This window comes from Panthera onca, chromosome D4 (assembly GCF_046562875.1).
Source record: "Panthera onca isolate mPanOnc1 chromosome D4, mPanOnc1 haplotype 2, whole genome shotgun sequence".
NCBI lineage: Eukaryota > Metazoa > Chordata > Mammalia > Carnivora > Felidae > Panthera > Panthera onca.
The window spans coordinates 33168133-33186486 of NC_138351.1; the positions used below are offsets into that span (position 1 = coordinate 33168133).

The following is an 18354-nucleotide window of genomic DNA, read 5'->3' on the forward strand; positions in this document are numbered from 1 at the left end:
GATTAAATTTTATTTTTTAGGTTTGTAAAAATAGACATATGGTTTGAGTAGCCTAAGACTTTCTGTGGTTCATACGTATTGTTGAGAGTAGCTTTGGTTTGTTAATTTTCACTGCTGTATAATATTCCATTGGTTGAATATACTCTTATCTATTGATCTTCTGTAAATGAACATTTTAGTTGCTTTCAATTTTTAGCTATTACAAAAATGCTGTTGTGAACATTATTGTACAATGTCTATCATTGAACATACGCTGTAGTTTCTTTAGGCCCCAGAGCAGGGTTTTGAACCTCTGCACAGTTGACGTTTAGGGTTGGATAATTCTTCGTTGTGGGTGCTTTCTTATGCATTGTATGTTAAGCAGCATCTCTGGCCTATGCCCACTAGACGCCAATAACACTCCTCCAGTTGTGACAAACAAAAATAACCGCAGACATTGTTAGTTTCCCCAAGGGGACAAAAATCACCCCTGGTTGGGAACCATTGTTGCCTTTGACTGATGAACAATTTAAACTTATCTTAAAAGTTTCACACATATGGGGATTTAAAATTTATCTTTTAATTTATAATTTAAGAAACTCCTCGGTTTTGGTAAGTATTTGTGCCACAAAAATAAAAGCTCTTACTATTGGGTCCCTCGGTAAACTTTAGAAGTATATGGGAGCCCTGAGACTAAAAAGTTTGAGAATGTTGATCTAGGCTTCCAATTCCTCACTTACAGAATAGGGTTAATAATAATACTTCTCTTGTTAGGGCTGTTGGGAAGATTAAATGAGTTACTATTTTCTATGTTAGTGTGTTATTGTGTGCTCCCTATCTCCTGTAGAAGGACAGCTCACCTTTTTTTGACCCAGATGCTATTTATTTTAAAGGCCCATCTCAACCCCACCTCTTCACTGTGCCTTTTACCACAGTGCCCATCTGTGGTCTTTTCTTTTCTCTAGGAACTCGTATAGCATTTATGTTTGTACCCTGAATTTGACTCAGAAGTACATACTGTCTTGTATTGTCGACTTTGCTAGGATTCCTTAGCCTTCTGGATTTTCAGTTTCTGACAAAGGGAAGGAATTCTGGTCAATTGTCCAATCTTTTATTACTATTGTTGTTTTCCTTCTGAGTTTGGTTAAGCTAGGTGTCGATTATCCTGGGAGGAATTCTTTTTACTTTTAGATTCTGTACGCAGAGCTAGATGGAAGCATATTTTAAGCACCCCAGACTCCCTTTCTACCTCCCTGTCCATTTAATCCCCTACAGCAAAATCTCAGCAATATCTATAATTATCTTTTCAAAGCTATGTGACCTTGAGTAAGTTTGTTATCTTTTTGATTGATAATTAATTGTAAACTGTTGCTCTGCCATTACGTGATACAAAGATTCTTCCTTCTGCTTTGGCTTGGACATACCTCTTTTGGGATTGTCTCAGAATGACTTTGTGGTCTCTTCTGTTATCTTTTCTGTAGTGAGTGTAGCTCTTTCAGTAGTCAATGCCTGTGTTTTGCACTTTCGAGATGGCTCTCTTATCTTAAGAAAGTTATTTTTTTCTTCCTTCTTATTGCCTCCAGGTCCTTGAAGTTAAATAGTTTTATCAGGCAACTTCTTTGATTAATCTTTGTATTTAGCTGTAGAAACAGAGCTGTAATTTGACGGAATGAATGATTTAGGAGGGATAGGCAGTAAAATCTGAAAATCTATGTGCTTTGGAAGAAAATGATGGGACTAGTTATCTTACATGTCATGCTTTGAAGTTAGAGTGATTTGCAATCGGAAGCCATTTTTACTGAGAGAAAGATTCATTAAGAATGTTACATTTGGAAGATTTATCTATTTAAGTAGAGGATGGGGGTATTGTAGAGTTAAAAGCTTGGAAATCAGGAAGGTGTTGGTTAAATAAGGACTTGAGCTTGAGTAAGTTACTTGATCTTTGTTAATGTAAATAATTAGTTCCTTCCATCCCTCTATCCTTTGTCCCTTCCTGTCTCTTACATACAACATTGTGGCCATGAAAGTGTTAGAGATCATATAGTTTATTGGTTTCCAGACTTCTGGATTTGAAAAAATAAGTTGGATTGACATAGGCTTGCCAACTTTTAATTTCCTTTCCTTTTTTTTTTTTTTTTTTTTTGGGTCAACCTTTTTCTAAAAAAAAAAAAAAAGTATCAAAGAAAACTTACTATCTATTCCTACTGTCCAAAAAATATCAACAAAGTAGAAAGCATTCTTTGAGAATAAAACTGGAACTTTATGAAAAATTAGAGCACTTTCATTCTTATTTTTCAGAGGACTGGTGGAACCACTGCTCACCAGTTGTAGGAACATTGAATTTGTTCAATTTCCCAAGTTTAAGGGTTACTGAGACTTAACATTAACAAAGATGAGGTGCTTAGGTGAGGTCACTGTGCTATTGATGGAGGCACAGTTCAGCAGCTCACTTCTGTGGCTGTGATCAAATCCAGTAACTCTTATTTTTTGGGGTCATGTGTGATATATTTTTGAGAGTGATAGGAGCTGTGGATTCTTACCTTGGATAAAAAACAATGGATAGGAATAGCATGAGGACCGGAAATACTACTTTATTATACATGAGGCCATGAAAAACTTAGGCAAATACATTTGCATGGACAGTTTTCCAGAGAAGTATAAATTCTGAAACAGATTCAAGAAGGAGTAGAAATATTATGGCAGATGGTAGCTACACTTATTGTGGTAAACATTTCATAATGTATATATTATTGTTGAATCAATATTTTGTACATCTGAAGTGAATCTAATATTGGGTATCAACTCTACTTCAATAAAACACACACACACACACACACACACACACACACACACACATTAAAACACACACAAAACAAGAAGTAGTAGAAACATACCATTTAAGAGAATTGATTCTGTAGTTATAAGTCTTACTGCAAAGAAAATGCCAGGTTCAGATGGTTTTTCAGGCTAGTTCCACAAAGTATTCAAATAATACTTAATTCTAACCCTAACAAAGTCAAAGTTTGTCTCTTTTAGGAACACTGCCTGCCTCATTTTTTCAGGCTGATACATCCTAATGTCAGCATTAGGCAAGGATAGTGTGAATAAGGAAAATTATAAGCTAGCCTCACTTAGGAAGACAGAATATGAAACCTTAAATATTATATTAGTACAGATAATTGTAGTGTGATATGGCATCAGGTGTATTCTAGTAATATAGGTTAGTTCAACATTAGAATCATATATATTTTTTAAAGTTTATTTATTTTGAGAGAGAAAGCATGAGTGGGGGAGGGGCGGGGGGCGGGGGGAGAGAATCCCAAGCAGTTTCTACACTGTCAGAATTGAGCCCAGTGTGGAGCTCAAAACCATTGACCATAAGATCATGACCTGAGCTGAAGTCAGACGCTTAGCCAATTGAGCCACCCAGGTGCCCCAACTTTAGAATCATATTTAATTGCAATAATAGATAAAAGAAAATCCATTGTAACAGGTACAGAAAAAGCATTTGATAAAATTTAACATCTATTTGTGATTTGAAAGCAAAACAAGGGGCGCCTGGGTGGCGCAGTCGGTTAAGCGTCCGACTTCAGCCAGGTCACGATCTCGCGGTCCGTGAGTTCGAGCCCCGCGTCGGGCTCTGGGCTGATGGCTCAGAGCCTGGAGCCTGTTTCCGATTCTGTGTCTCCCTCTCTCTGCCCCTCCCCCGTTCATGCTCTGTCTGTCTCTCTCTGTCCCAAAAATAAATAAAAAACGTTGAAAAAAAAATTAAAAAAAAAAAAAAGAAAGCAAAACAAAAACAACAAAAAATCTCCTGGAGAAGGGAATAGAGTAGAACTTTTCTAACCTGTTAAAGGGTACTTATACATAGTAAGAATTTTGAAGACTAAAAGTTAGAAGCATTCCCTGTATATATACATACATATATATACATACATATATATACACACACACACACACATATATATATAACTTTATTTTTTATTTTTTAAAATTTACATCCAAATTAGTTAGCATATAGTGCAACAATGATTTCAGGAGTAGATTCCTTAGTTCTCCTTACCCATTTAGCCCATCCCCCCTCCCACAACCCCTCCAGTAACCCTCAGTTTGTTCTCTGTATTTATGGGTCTCTTCTGTTTTGTCCCCCTCCCTGTTTTTATATTACTTTTGTTTTCCTTCCCTTATGTTCATCTGTTTTGTCTCTTAAAGTCCTCATATGAGTGAAGTCATATGATTTTTGTCATTCTCTGACTGACTAATTTCATTTAGCGTAATACCCTCCAGTTTCATCCATTTAGTTGCAAATGGCAAGATTTCATTCTTTTTGATTGCTGAGTAATACTCCATTGTATATATATACCACATTTTCCTTATCCATTCATCTGTTGGTGGACATTTGGGCTCTTTGAATACTTTGGCTATTGTTGATAGTGCTGCTATAAACATGGGGGTGCATGTGTCCCTTCAAAACAGCACACCTGTATCCTGTGGATAAATGCCTAGTAGTGCAATTGCTGGGTTGTAGGGTAGTTCTATTTTTAATTTTTAAGGAACCTCCATACTGTTTTCCAGAGTGGCTGCACCAGCTTGCATTCCCACCAGCAGTGCAAAAGAGATCCTCTTTCTCCACATCCTTGTCAACATCTGTTGTTGCCTGAGTTGTTAATGTTAGCCATTCTGACAGGTGTAAGGTATCTCATTGTGGTTTTGATTTGTATTTCCCTGATGATGAGTGATGTTGAGCATTTTTTCATGTGTCGGTTGACCATCTGGATATCTTCCTTGGAGAAGTGTCTATTCATGTCTTTTGCCCATTTCTTCACTGGATTATTTGTTTTTGGGTGTTGAGTTTGATAAGTTCTTTATAGATTTTGGATACTAACCCTTTATCTGATATGTCATTTGCAAATATATTCTCTCATTCCTTTGGTTGCCTTTTAGTTTTGCTGATTGTTCCCTTCACTGTGCAGGAGCTTTTTATTTTGATGAGGTCCCAGTAGTTCATTTTTGCTTTTATTTCCCTTGCCTCCAGAGACGTGTTGAGTAAGAAGTTGCTGTGGCCCAGATCAAAGAGGTTTTTGCCTACTTTCTCCTCGAGGATTTTGATGGCTTCCTGTCTTACATTGAGGTCTTTCATCCATTTTGAGTTTATTTTTGTGTATGGCATAAGAAAGTGGTCCAGGTTCATTTTTCTGCATGTTGCTGTCCAGTTTTCCCAGCAACACTTGCTGAAGAGACTGTCTTTATTCCATTGGATATTCTTTCCTGCTTTGTCAAAGATTATTTGGCCATACATTTGTGGGTCCATTTCTGGGTTCTCTATTGTGTTCCGTTGATCTGAGTGTCTGTTCTTGTGCCAGTACCATACTGTCTTAATGATTATAGCTTTGTAGTATAGCTTGAAGTCTGGGATTATGATGCCTCCTGCTTTGGTTTTCTTTTTCAAGATCGCTTTGGCTATTCAGGGTCTCTTCTGGTTCCATGCAAATTTTAGAATTATTTGTTCTAGCTCTGTGAAGAATGCTGTGTTACTTTGATAGGGATTGCATTGAATATGTAGATTGCTTTGGGTAGTGTTGACATTTTAACAATATTTTTCTTCCTATCCAGGAGCATGGAATCTTTTTCCATTTTCTTGTGTCTTCTTCAATGTCTTTCATAAGCTTTCTATAGTCTTCAGTGTATAGATTTCTCACTTCTTTGGTTAGATTTATTCCTAGGTATTTTATGGTTTTTTGTGCAACTGTAAATGGGATCGATTCCTTGATTTCTCTTTCTGTTGCTTCATTGTTGGTGTATAGGAATGCAACTGATTTCTGTGCATTGATTTTATATCCTGCAACTTTGCTGAATTCATGAATCAATTCTAGAAGTTTTTTGGTGGAATCTTTTGGGTTTTCCATATAGAATATCATGTCATCTGGAAAGAGTGAAAGTTTGACATCCTCCTGGCTGATTTGGATGCCTTTTATTTCTTTGTGTTGTCTGATTGCAGAGGCTAGAAGCATTCCCTGTATATTAAGACATTCCCGTCATTACTTCTCTTTAGCACTAGGGTGTCCTAGACAGGTCAGTAAAGGAGAAAGAGAAATAAAAAGAATAAGTTTTATTAAGGAAACAACAAAAACACTATTCTCAGATAATTTTCACATGATAGACAAATTAGTGGAAATGAGATGACTAGGGTAGCTGGATATGAGATCAATTTAAAAATTAATGACATATTATATGCCAGCAACAAAACGAAAAATTCTTAGCTTAAAAAATATACCAAGATGAAAAATGTTCTATTTATTTATTTATTTATTTATTTATTTAACATATATTCATTTTTGAGAGACAGAACGTGAGCAGGGGAGGGGCAGAGACAGAGGGAGACACAGAATCTGAAGCAGGCTCCAGGCTCTGAACTGTTAGCACAGAATCTGACACGGGGCCCGAACTTACAAACTGTGAGATCATGACCTGAGCTGAAGTTGGATGCTTAACTGACTGGGCCACCCAGAAAATGTTCAATTTAAAACAAATACATGTTCTATTTAAATGTTAAAACAAAATGACTGAATGCTTAAAAAATTAAAGACAAAGAAAGGCTCTGGAAATATCCCACATTAAAGAATACTAAAGAGACATGACAGCTACATGCATTTTCTAATCCTAGATGGAATTCCCTACTAGAGGGAAAAAAAGGTGTCAAGTATCTTATTTGGTCACTTCACAAAATTGGAACACAGAAATTGGATTCAAGTATTGTATCTATGTTAAACTTACTGGAGCTGAAAACTTTATCTATGTAAGACCCCTATTCTTAGGAAATGTACTCTAAAGTTTTTAGGGGTAAAGGACCATGATGTATGCAACTTAGTCTTAAATGGTTCAGAAAAAAAAATTGTGTGTGGGTGATATATTAATGGAAGAAGAGAGATGAGAACACACATTGATAAAGCAGCAAATAGGGTAAAATATTATTGGATGAATCTGGCTTCAGATCATCTGGCTGCAGTATATGCAGGCTTTTTCTTTTATTCTATTCCAGCAATTTTTCTGTAAGTTTGAAGTTCTTCTAAGGAAAAAGTTAAAAAAAAAAAGTAATAATAGCAGTAAGTATAAGAATAAACCCACAAAGTTTTGTGTTTTTCTTTAATTCACATTAGACGCCTTCATTGATTTAACTTTCTTCTAAAGCATGAATGGAGGCTTGGCAGTGTGGAAGAAATAAGGGAAATAGCTATCCTTAACCATGTGGAAAGACTTTTGACAATTATTGACCTTCCATTATTATAAGACACAGAATGGTTCTTTCCCAAGGTATTGAGTAGTTTTTGTTTTGGTTAAAGATGCCTATTATATAAAAAAAGATACATACATCAATTATTTTATTTCTACTTAAAACTTGTACAATAATTTGCCTATCTTTTGTTGTAAAGCAAAGCCATTTCTCTGAAAGAAGTTTGAAGTCCTGCATTTCCTCTTTTGCATAAACCACACCCAATACAGCATCTACCGCTTTCAGTTTCTATTTTTTCAAAGCAGAGTGAGTGAAACATTTGAAGTAATATGAGCTGGAATCGTAGATTTTACAAATCCTTCTACCCCCTAACCTTTTACTGTTGCAATTCCCACACTTCATTTGATATCCCCCTTCCCTTTTTAAAAAATCATCTCATCTTTACTGGATCACTCCAAAAGATTCAACTTAAATCTTATAGAAACATAACATTGTTGTATTCACACTTCATCTATTTACATAATATTTAATTATGTCAGATAATTAGCACAAGTGGCATAAACTGGATTGGAAATAAACACTTGATTGCTAAGCATGCAGTTCAACTGGTACTTAGACATAATAAACATACTCAAGTTTGTACTGTGTGGTGTTTTTCAGAGATAATATATAGTGTGTATCCTTTATCTGGTAAATCTGTTAAATAGAAGGTTATTGAGAGCTTCTACTATAGTAGGCCACTAACAGTAAGTACCTGTAGGTGGCTGGTTAGTTTGTTTAGTGGCTCAATTGATAATTTGTACTCAATATTACAGAATGAATTTTGAGTCATTCAAGTTAATTTCATTAAGATATACCAAGGAACTGATTGTTAGAAAGGATTACTAATAAAAGGCAAGTAGATATGAAGAAAACATTTATTTGATTTACATCTGGTATTTTTTCTTTCTTTCTTTCTTTCTTTTTTTTTTAAAGTAGGCTCTATGCCCAGCGTGGAACCCAATGTGGGGCTTGAACGCATGACCCTGAGATCAAGACCTGAGCTGAGATCAAGAGTTGGATGCCCGTACATCTGGTATTTGTATACCAGGTTTCTTTTCCATTCATCATTGTTATCAGCTTGTATTTGATAATTTTATCAGTCATGATTTAGTGACAGATTATGGCTACTGCCCTGGTTAACTTAAGCAGAAATGGATTTGATACTGGAGCTGTTGAAGTTTGGAGAGCAGGCACTGGATGTATCCCAGAACACTACTGGAGGTGCTGCGAACGGATCTGCCATTTCTGCCACAAATAGAAAACTGAAGAATCAGGGTCTGGGATCATAGCACCATGGCTGAAATCTGGGGTGCAGGAGGTTGCTGCTGCATTTGTTTGTTCCATGAACATGCTGTCTTAGTTGTCATCCAGAGATCAGTAATAGTGCCAGGACTGTTCTTAAGAGCTAAATTACCTGTGCTAGTTCTGTTCCAGTAAGAAGAAAACCTTGTGGTCTCCAATTCGTTCCACACTCTGTCCAGTTCTGAATTCAAGCCTCTTCATATTGGAAGAATTTAAAGCATATGTGGAATGCCTTTTGCAATGTAGATTTCAGCTCTTCCGACTACTCAGTCTCTTGCAGATGCAAACTCTTTGAGTGTTTACCCTATGACTTCCATTATGCCTACGATGTCTGAGGCTTGGTTTCTTTCCTTCTCCCCCCCCCCCCCCCCCCCCCCCCCCCCGCAAATCTCTCTCTGGGGCTATGTGGATTCTCTCTATTCTACTTCTTTCTGCTAATGTCCTTCCTTTGGTCATTCTCTGTTTATGCAAAAGGAAGAAAAATGGCTGTCCCAGCCCTTCATGGCTTCCTCTGTTCCCCAATTCTGAGTTCCTAGGGCAGTAATGGAGCTCGTGCAGGTCAATTGCAGTATGCAGTATTTGGCTGCCTGGGCTCACTGCCATGAGTGGGAGAAATTCTTGAGGGAAGGAGGGAAGATGGCTTCCAGGGCTGAGGGGTGGAGGCTTTTTCTGAATGGTCTCATTCAAAGGGCTAAGATATAATTGATTCTCATGATTTTTGGTAGTTATGTTATATAAAGTCACTGAGAATACTGAATTACTGAATACTGAGGGGAAATACGGGGTTAGATTTCTGTGAGGCTTTGATCACACATTTTTGTCAACTGAGCTATTTATCAATCACCTTGTTTTATGTGTATTTCTGGTTTTTTTTTTTAATGTTTATTTTTTTGAGAGAGGAGGGAGAGTATGAGCTGGGGAGGGGCAGAGAGAGAGTGAGAGAGAGAATTCCAAGCAGGCTTCGCACTGCCAGTACAGAGCCCGACACAAGGCTCAAACCCACCAACTGTGAGATCATGACCTGAGGGGAAATCACTTGAGCCACCCAGGCACCCCTGTATATTTCTGTTTTAAAGGCACCTTATTTAATATATAATTGTTGATTCACTAACATTGAACCCATGCCAGCAGCACTATAACTTATGCCTGAAGTTACATAACCTAGTATGTTTGTCATAGGGCACATTATAGCTTTCTTGCACTTAGGAACTTATGCTTGGGGACTGTTTTAAGCAGCTAAATCACCAATAAGAAACAGAAAAAATGCAAATACCACTGGCACTAAAGAGAGTGCAAAAATATATTTGTTTACAGTTTGAGGACTGAAACAAGAGGGAGCATGTCCTTGTTTGACCTCTGCTGAAGGGATGTGCATATTGGCTGATTCAAATATTTCAATACTGCGAATGTTTATGAATGGCCATGCAGGTGCCACAAGTATTGGTTTGGGGGTTACAGATAAATTTTAGCAAGTAGGTGAATTTGCAAATACTGAAACCAGGAATAATGAGGGATGGCTGTGTATATATGGAGTGAGGGTGAGAAGAACATTAAAAATGACCGTTAGTTTGTGGGGAGTGTTGCCAGGAAAGGCTTCATAATGGAGTCTACGTGTGAGATGACCCTGACCTGTAGTATTACAGACACTTGTGTGCATGTTCCCTCATGCACTTGTAAGCTCTGAGGATTGTGCTGGTCAGTGCTGGCTGAAAAAGGCAGAGCAGGACCATGGATGGATTGAATGAACTAGGATTGGGACTGTGGGGTAGAGAAGCAGATTTTAGAGGAAGGATTCCTTTTTATTCCTAGTAACTTTTGGATTAAGTTTTATCTCTGTTGAGTTTGAGAATCATCTAAAAATGGCTCTGCCTACTAGGCATTTAGATTTGCTGGACTTGGATTTAGGGGAGAGAGGTCCTTGTTGCATATTTCTGAGGCATTGGTAAGGACAGTTGGATGACAGTGTCTGTCTGTGACTGATGGAAAGGGAAGACAACCACAGAAAGAACCTTGTGGTATACCAGTTGTGAAAGATTTGGCTCTGGAGGAGTGCAGAAAGGAGTTCAGGGTGGAGGGTGGAGTTAACCATGAGAGAGTGAATGGAGGATGGTATATGTCCTCCCCATCTGCAGTAGCTGTACCAGGGGAGGACTTATTCAGTTTTAAAGGCTACAAAGAGACTGGGAAGAGGACTAAAGACAGCATGTAGCCTATAGCAATTAGAAAGTCATGGGGGCACCTGGGTGGCTCAGTCGGTTAAGTGACCGACTTCGGCTCAGGTCATGATCTCACAGTTCGTGAGTTCAAGCCCTGCATCAGGCTCTGTGCTGGCTGGCAGCTCAGAGCCTGGAGCCTGCTTCTGATTCTGTGTCTCCCTCTTTCTCTGCCCCTCCCCTGCTCATGCTTTGTCTCTCTCTGCCTCAAAAATAAATAAAAACATTAAAAAAATTTATAAATAAAAAAAAAAAAGTCACTGGCAACCTTACCCAGAGTGATTTCAATGCATTGGTGGGTGGAGATGTCAGATTGCAGCAGGACTGATGATTGAATAGATGGAGTGGACAACATGAATGTAGGCTATTCTCTGTTGGGTTTTGTCTGTGAGGGGTTGTAGAGCAAAGGCTATAGCTGGGGTCTTTCTGGGAGGGGGATGGTGTATAGAGAACCTTTAAAAATTATGTGGGAGAGATTTGAGCATGTGTATAGGCATTGGGGAAGAAGGTAATAGAAGGGATTTAATTTGAAAAGGTTTTTTTTTTTGTAAATTTTTTTTTTAACATTTTTATTTATTTTTGAGAGACAGAGAGACAAAGCGTGAGGGGGGGTGGGGCGCAGAGAGAGAGGGAGACACAGAATCAGAAGCAGGCTCCAGGCTCTGAGCTATCAGCACAGAGCCTGACGTGGGGCTTGAACCCACCAACTGTGAGATCATGACCTGAGCTGAAGTTGGACACTTAACTGACTGAGCCACCCAGGCACCCCATTTTTTTTTAAGCCAACATCTGTGTCATTACTGTGTAGCCTGACAATGTGCTAGATTCTTACATTTAACTTCGAACTGAGTACCCATTACAATGCTGTAGGGAGGAGTGGTATTAATGAGGAAATAGAGGTCTAGCTTAAGAAACTTTCCAGAGGTCATGTGGTCATTAAGTGGGGGAGGCAGGAGGGATAAGAATCCAGTTCTGGGGTTGCCTGACTGGCTCAGTCTGTAGAGCATGCAACTCTCAATCTCAGGGTCATGAGTTCAAGCCCCACATTGGGAATGGTGCCTACTTTAAAAAAAAAAAAAAAAAAAAAAAAAAAGAATCCAGTTCTGTCTGGCTCTGTCTGGCTCTGTCTGCCTTCACCTGGCTGCCTCTTAAGTGAAATAGTCACAATTTGAAAGAAATATACAAGGTGATTTACTTCAACATCCATTGTAATAGTAATTAAAAAAAATATCATTCTGTTTGGTTGAGATTACCAGTGTGATGTCAATTTAGTTTAAGTGCTGGAAAGCCGAGTAACTGTCACTGGCTGCTACAGTAATCTTTTGTTTAGTCTAGTGCTTCAACCTAAGGATTTGGGCACAGACTAATTAATCAACATGGTTGTGGCCATTGTACTGTTAGAGATGAATGGAAACTTTATCCCAAGGGAAAAAGATAATGGGATTTCTAACAATTAGGTGGTGGTTGTGTTGTGCAAGCTGTGACTGAATAGAATCTATCTTTCCCCAACCCTCATCTCCCATTTTCTAATAGTTGCCTATTTAGTAGAATCTGACTATTGATAAAGGAACTCTGACATTCTGCCATTGAACTTTACAAGTATAAAATAATAGGTTAGGCAGTTAGAAAAAGTCTGAGTATTGAATCTAAAAGGTTCAATGTTCTAATTTATGCCTTTTAAATGAGGATATTCTCAGGTTTATAAGAATGTAGATATGCATATGCATACATATTAAACATATTAAAGACCCTTTATTCTAGTTGTGTTACTGCTCTTTTGTAATACTATTATTTAAAAAAAATTTTTTTTAATGTTTATTTATTTTTGAGAGAGAGAGAGAGACAGAATGTGAGCAGGGGAGGAGCAGAGAGAGAGGGAATCCTAAACAAGCTCCAGGCTCTGAGCTGTCAGCACAGAGCCCGACGCGGGGCTTGAACTCACAAACCATGAGATCATGACCTGAGCCGAAGCCGGGCGCTCAACTGACTGAGCCACCCAGGCGCCCCTATAATACTATTTTTTTATTTTGAGTAAGCTCTATGCCCAGCATGTGGCTTGAACTCATGAACGTGAGATAAAGAGTTGCATGCTCTACTGACTGAGCTAGCAAGGCATCCATTGTGTTATTGTTCTTTTAATCTAATTTTTTTTCTCCCTTGTTACATTATTGTGCTTTTCTGTGCAAATATCTGGTGGCTGGTTGTTGGTGCATACATATAGTTTTTATCCATATATGTAATGCTCTTTTTATTCTCTAACAGTCTTACTTTTCATTGGAATAGCCATATAAGTGATGGTGTATCCTTCTCAGTGTATCTTATCAGGAGGCACATGATATCTAATTTTCTTAGTAGTGATTTAGTTTTGAAGTGGTAATGTACTCTCATTAGTCTTTGATAGCTTGCTTGCTTTCTGGAACAACATGTTTTAGTCACATATTATACATTTCTTGTCCCAGACCTGGAACTAGCCTTTTCTTCAAATATCCCTGGTTCTTTTTATTGAAATATAATATTTAGAGACCATAATTTGTGTGCAGTAATTTTTATTACTGTTTTGTCATTGTTTTTATGCCTTTTTCAGTGGGCAGTATTAGAAGATAAACATTTTAAGAGAAAAAAATCTTGAGTTCATATTGCTATTTCAAATTCTAATGAAAGACTCACTTTTTATGTAATCAAAGGATTTTATATTGGTATCTCTTGATCCTGAGATCAAAACCTGAGCTGAGATCAAGAGTCAGACACTTAACCACTGAGCTACCCAGGGACCCCTATAATGAAAATCTTGATTCCTAATGACGTTAGCATTATTGCTTACTTGCTGTATCTTATAGTGTACTTGTAATAGTTAAAAAAGACCTAACACTAATATTACTACTAAAAAATCTAACAAAGAAATGTAATTTATATACATTTAAAAAATCATCCTATATCCTAAAATATATCCTGTTAGAATCTACAGCCTAAATACTGTGATTCGAAGTTACGTAAGCAATTCTTTTCCTTGTTTGTTCATGTCACTGACTTATTATACAGTTAATTTGTTTTTCAGGTGTTAGGCCTGGCTTTTTTTTTTCTTTTTAATTTTGTTTTTAATTTTGTATATCATATACGTGATTGCTGAGTTAAAAGGGCTATACTCATAAAAGTTTTGCTTCCTTACCTGTCTCTTCTTTTCACTATAGGTAACCATTTTTGTGGGTTGGATCTTGCTTCCTATACAAAAAGTAGAATATTATAAACTCTGTTCTGCACGTTGCTTTTTTAATTTAACAGTGTAATTTGGAAATCACCCCAGATCTGTACTTAGAGATCCTTCTCATTCTTTTATGTTGCCTATACTCTGTTGTTGGAAGTACCACACTGATCCAACCAGACCCCTATTGGTGGACACTTAGGGAAGTGTAAGAGATACAAGAACGAAAACCAAGAAATGACTTGTGTCATTAATATCTGACTCAGTGCATTTGAAAAATTGATGCAAGACTGAAGTGGACACATAAATTAGATATTATATAAGATTTAGTGCTGGGAAGAAGTTTGGGGTTTGCAACTAGAATCAATTACACTGTGGGCATTTCATGGAAAGAAAATTGCTTCTCCTGACCCACTCACTGAAGTCTAGACCTCGTTGTAGTCTGACCCAGGAAAGGAATGTTATGTGGGGTGGAGCCAAGAGTGAATACTTGGCAATTTTGCTGGTTTCAACACCTCTTCTGTATACTTAATTCTGAGAAGATGACACCCTGAGTGCTCCAGTATCTGTTAATCTTGCCAGATCTTTGGTGAACAGGAGAAGGAGAAGCACTGCTCAGTTCGCCCAGGAGGATGATTTCTGCCTGTTTCCATCCACCAAGAGTATAAAGAGTGGTACAGTCAGAATTGTGAGTTGGCCAGTATAGACTGTTGGAAAGAATCTACATGTTTACTTGGATCACTTCTCTTCAGGAACCTTCTCCTGGGACTCATCCTAGATTCTGTGCAATAAAAGAAACTTTTGCACAGATTTATCTGTTGCCTTGACTCTTCTTTCCCAGAACTGTCTCCCTGAGTCCAACTTCCCATTCTTACTTCTGATCTCTGTAGGCTGGTAGAGCAAGGTGGACTGCTGATTTGAATGGGACCAAGAAGATTAAAGAAGAGCCCCCTGGGTCTCTGGGAGAGGATTGAGGTCTGGCTTAGGCAAAAAATGATTAATAGACTGAGGATTTTCTTTGCTGTCTTGCTCTCTAACTTAGGGCTCCAGGCCTGTGAGGTCCTGGGATGATAGAAAAGGGAAGAATTTAAAGCCCGATGTCCCTGTTGTGTTTCAGTTCCTAGATAGGCAGTGCTAGTGGCTAATGTGGCATTTTCAGGGTGGTCTGCCAGTTTTCTACCCAACTGAGAAAGACGAAGGAGTCAGGTGGAAGGTCAGAGTATTATAGGCTTTACTATTGGTGAAACTGGGTTGCAGAATGTGGTAGGCTACTATGTTCCCATCAATATGACCCCTGATGCCTGCGTTAGTCTGCTAGGGCTGCCATAACAAATTACCACAGACTTGGATGGCTTAAAACAAGAGAAATTTATTCTCTCACAGTTCTGCAGGCTAGAAGGCCAAAATCAAAGTGTCAGTAGGGCCATGCTTTCTGTAAAGGATTTGGGGAAGAATCTGTTCTGTGCCTTTGTCTTAGCATCTTATATTTGCTGGCATTTCTTGGTTTGTAGCTGCATGACTCCAGGCTGCCTCCCTCTTCACATGGTATTCTTCCCTCTTTGTCCAGCCCTTCTCCTCTTATACAGACACCAGTCATATTGGACTAGGGTCCGCCCTCATGAAGCATGACCTCATCTTAACTTGATTACATCTGCAAAACCCCTGTTTTCAAATAAAGTCACATTCACATGTATTAGGGGTTAGGTTTTAACACATCTTTTGTGGGGACATAATTCAACTCATAACAATGCCTGACTGAGGCACTCTGCAAGTAGAAGCTTACTTGGCTCACTGTGAGGCCCAAAGTGGGTGAGCTTCAGTGTTGCAATAGAAATGCCAGACTTCCAGGGTGCCTGGGTGGTTCAATTGATTAAGCATCTCACTCTTGATTTCAGCTCAGGTCATGATCTCAGGGTCATGAGATTGAGCCCTGTGTCGGGGCCACGCCCCAGCGTGGAGCCTGCTTGGGATTCTTTCTCTTCCTCTCTCTCTCTCTCTCTGCCCCTCCCCAGCTTGCATGCTCGCAGGCTCTCTCTCTCTCTCTCTCTCTCTCTCTCTCTCTCAAAATAAATAAATAAACATTTTTTGAAAAAAAAAAAAAAAAAAAAAAAAAAGAGATGCGAGATTTCCAGCTGCCTCTGGTGGACTTAGCACTTGGGAACTGAAGTAGAGTAGAGTAGTCACACCTGTTCCTTCTGGACCTTGACTGCTCAGTTTCTTTTAAAATCTCACTGTAGGGAGGGAGGAATGAGGGCTGGCAAGGATGCCTCCAGTGTTCGGGCGAGTGCACATGAAGAAGCATAGGGGAGTGTTCTCTTCTAATATCACATGACTGATAATTGTGCCTTAGTTCATTTTCTTTTTAGCTTAATAAATTATCTGCTTAAATGGTGAGTGCTTTATCTCTTAGGATTGCAGTAGATCCTTAAGTGTTCTCTTCGGAGGCAGTTAGCAGTGCAGACCAGTTCTGTGGGAAGGCATTGTCTAAGAAAATAATACCCCTAAGATGAGAACCATCCGTTTTTATGTTTTTCATAGAACTTGCTTAAATAAGAGAACAGAAGTTGGAAATACAGGTGTACACAGGAAAGCAATATAGGATATAGATTTACATTTAGCAGGAAAGTATCAGCCCCAGTTTCTTTTTTTTATTGCCAAATAAAGATACATGATTAAAATAAGAAGAATAGATGTTTGTCCTTCATGATAAGGTAAAATTTTTCAGAAAAGAAGCTTGGGAGAATTACAGAAGTATGAATTAGTGTTAGGCTTTTCTTCACTTAATAAAAAAGATCTTTAGCTCATTAAGAAAAAATTCTTAGGGTATTTACCAGAAATATGACTATTTGGTTTTGGTGGTTTATAAAAACATTGAAGGCTAGCTCTGTAGAAGCAAAACAACAAAGTTGTCATCACAGAATTGCTGTTACTCACTTTGGGGATTCAGTCTCTAAAGAGGGGGAACGTTGAAAAAATGATCATTGTATCACCTTCAGCTGAAAATCATAGGTATATTCTTCCCGAAATATAACAGTCTTTTTCTGACTAAGAATCATTATTGCAAGAGCATTTTAAACCTACTTTTCTGCATGATTCAGAGAAGTAAAAGTAAAGGAGAAAGAAGGGTGGCTGGGAATTTGTGCAGCATGATTAAATTTGGTAGTGATAAATGTGGATTAGGAAAAACTCAAGGAACAGAAAACTTATAAGTTACCTTTTAAGGGTAAAGAATGTAAGGAAGCAACCCAAAAATGAAATGAAAATGGTTATTTACGCCCCCAAAATGATCAGTATCACTAGTATTCAAAACAAAAACAAACAAACAAACAAAAAAACCAGGAAACTTGGGGCACCTGTATGTTCATTTGGTTAAGATCTGACTCTTGATCTCTGCTCAGGTCACGATCTCATGGTTTGTGGGATCAAGCCCCACATCGGGCTTTGTGCTGATAGCGTAAAGCCTGCTTGGGATTCTCTCTTTCTCTCTCTCTGCCCCTTCTCTGCTCTCTTGCCTCTCCCCCCCACAAATAAAGAAACTTAAAAATAAAAAAGCTTAACAATAGACTTTTTTGCCTCTCATTTTGGCAAAGATTAGGGTGGTGGGATTAATGTTAAATTTTTAGATACTTTAGTATATTTCAAATTTCATGATGATCATATATTAACTTTATAGATTGAAAAAGGTCTGAAATATAAGCTAACCAGGTCTTTAGTATATGTACCTGATTTGTAGGTATAACTAGTTTTGTGTAGTCAAGGAATAGTGACACCAGGAGGAGGCAAAGTATGTTTCAAAGGCCAGGTAGCAAACTGGGCAGAGATTTAATTCTGATTGCTACTAATTCTCTGCATATATTAATAGTTCTCTGGCTTCAGTTTCTTATCAGAACCATTGTTCTGTATTTTAGGCCAAAAATCTTGACTTGTCTGTTTCTCTCACTTCTATCAGGAAATTCTGTTCCGAATATATCTGTAATCTGATCACTTCTCACTTCTCACTGCTGGTCAAAGTCACCATTTTATTTTGCCTGGATTGGTGTATATTGCCTCTGTGCTTCCAATCTTGTCTTTGCTTGGTACAGCAGCCAGAATGATGAGCCTGCTCACTGCTCTGCTTAAAATCCTCCAGGAGAGTTACCTTAGAAAGCCGTGTCATCTCCTTGAAATACCTGTTAGAGTAGCAAGAATGGGAATGTACAAGAAGGGGAAGAGCCCCAGATTATTTCCCCCAAACTCTCTCTTCTCCTCATCTTCGCTGTCACCATTCTCTTTTTCTTATGAGTTCTAGTCACGCTCACATCCTTGCTATTCCTTGAAGAGCCCAAGAGGCTCCTTGCTCTTACTTAGTTCAAAATGCTTTTCTTTCAGATATCTGCATGATTTATTCC

General features: G+C 38.2%; 1 protein-coding gene across 20 annotated transcripts in view; it reads left to right on the forward strand.

The window, feature by feature from the left end:
* KDM4C (lysine demethylase 4C) overlaps nucleotides 1-18354 on the forward strand; it is a 435403-nt gene that overhangs the window by 16684 nt on the left and 400365 nt on the right. For 12 of the 20 annotated variants that reach the window (XM_078436861.2, XM_078436859.1, XM_078436860.1 and 9 more), the window contains one exon: nucleotides 8186-8285. The exons of 4 other annotated variants lie outside the window; for them this stretch is intronic. The gene's annotated coding sequence lies outside the window, so the exon portion shown is untranslated. Of the gene's footprint in view, nucleotides 1-8185; nucleotides 8301-18354 lie in introns of all 20 variants that reach the window. 4 more of the 20 variants (XM_078436843.2, XM_078436845.2, XM_078436847.2 and 1 more) reach the window with 2 other exon arrangements.